Raw genomic sequence first — 1,081 nt, forward strand, 5'->3', positions numbered from 1 at the left:
CTGGAAACCAGCTACTGTCAAAGTTAAGAGCCAAAAGAAGACATAATACCTCACAGATGTGTCAAAAATCCCCATTTTGGGGGCCAGTGGTCTAGCTCTGTGTGTAAAGGTTCTAGCCAGAGCCAGATATCCTAGGTTCAATCCCCAGAACCCATATAGTGAATGGAGAGAATTGACCCACTGCATGTTGCCCTCTGGCTGGCACATGCATCACACATGCGCTTGCTCGAGTGAGCACACACACACAAGGAGGAGTGGGGAGGAGAACAGAGAGAGAGAGAGAGAGAGAGAATATATCTATGTAACACAACCCTTCCATTTAGTACTGGTGTGTTGGTGACTTTTAATCTCAGGACTCCAGAGGTTGGGGCAGGAGGACTGCCCAAGTTCAGAGGTTGGTGGAGCAGCAGTGAAATGCCACACTGTCTTACTGCTTTGAGTTGTCAAGTCAGCTTTTTAACAGAAGATTTTAAGAGGATGATCTTCCCAGTGGAGCATACAACTTTCCAGAACAGATTATGTGGACATAGATATTCTAAACCTGCCCGTTTCTACATCTTCAGCTTTCCTAAAGTTGATTTTTCTGACAGTGTTCAAACCCCACAGAGGTGGGCTGCTGCCAAACCTGAAGAGTTAATGAGTTTCTCTTTATGAATATCTCAGTGGAGGAGGAAGCTTTGTGTATTTTTGGCTTGTGTTCACTGTTATTTAACAAGGGGGGGGTGGTCAAAACATGTTTTAATCAGATCATATTAAGTATCTTTTGATTACTGTGAATCCTTATGTCACCTTTTTTATTGTCTGTTTACACTATATATTATTTTTAAATAGTGTTTGAGTTCTTTTTGGAACAGTAGTAGCAGTAAGAAAGAGGGGACTTTGGAGTTGAGAAGTACCGTGTCCATAACAGGCTACTGCAATGGGTATTATTCTGCTCCTCAAATTTTAAAAATACCCATGAAGCTCTATCTGACAGTAACTGACTTTGGTATTAAAAAAAATTGGTACTTCTAGAAACTAAAAAAGTATCTACTCAGGTAAAAGTTAATCAGACCCCATGTGTTTGAAAATGAAAGAAAAG

This window comes from Grammomys surdaster, unplaced genomic scaffold (genome assembly GCF_004785775.1).
Source record: "Grammomys surdaster isolate TR1022 unplaced genomic scaffold, NIH_TR_1.0 62, whole genome shotgun sequence".
NCBI lineage: Eukaryota > Metazoa > Chordata > Mammalia > Rodentia > Muridae > Grammomys > Grammomys surdaster.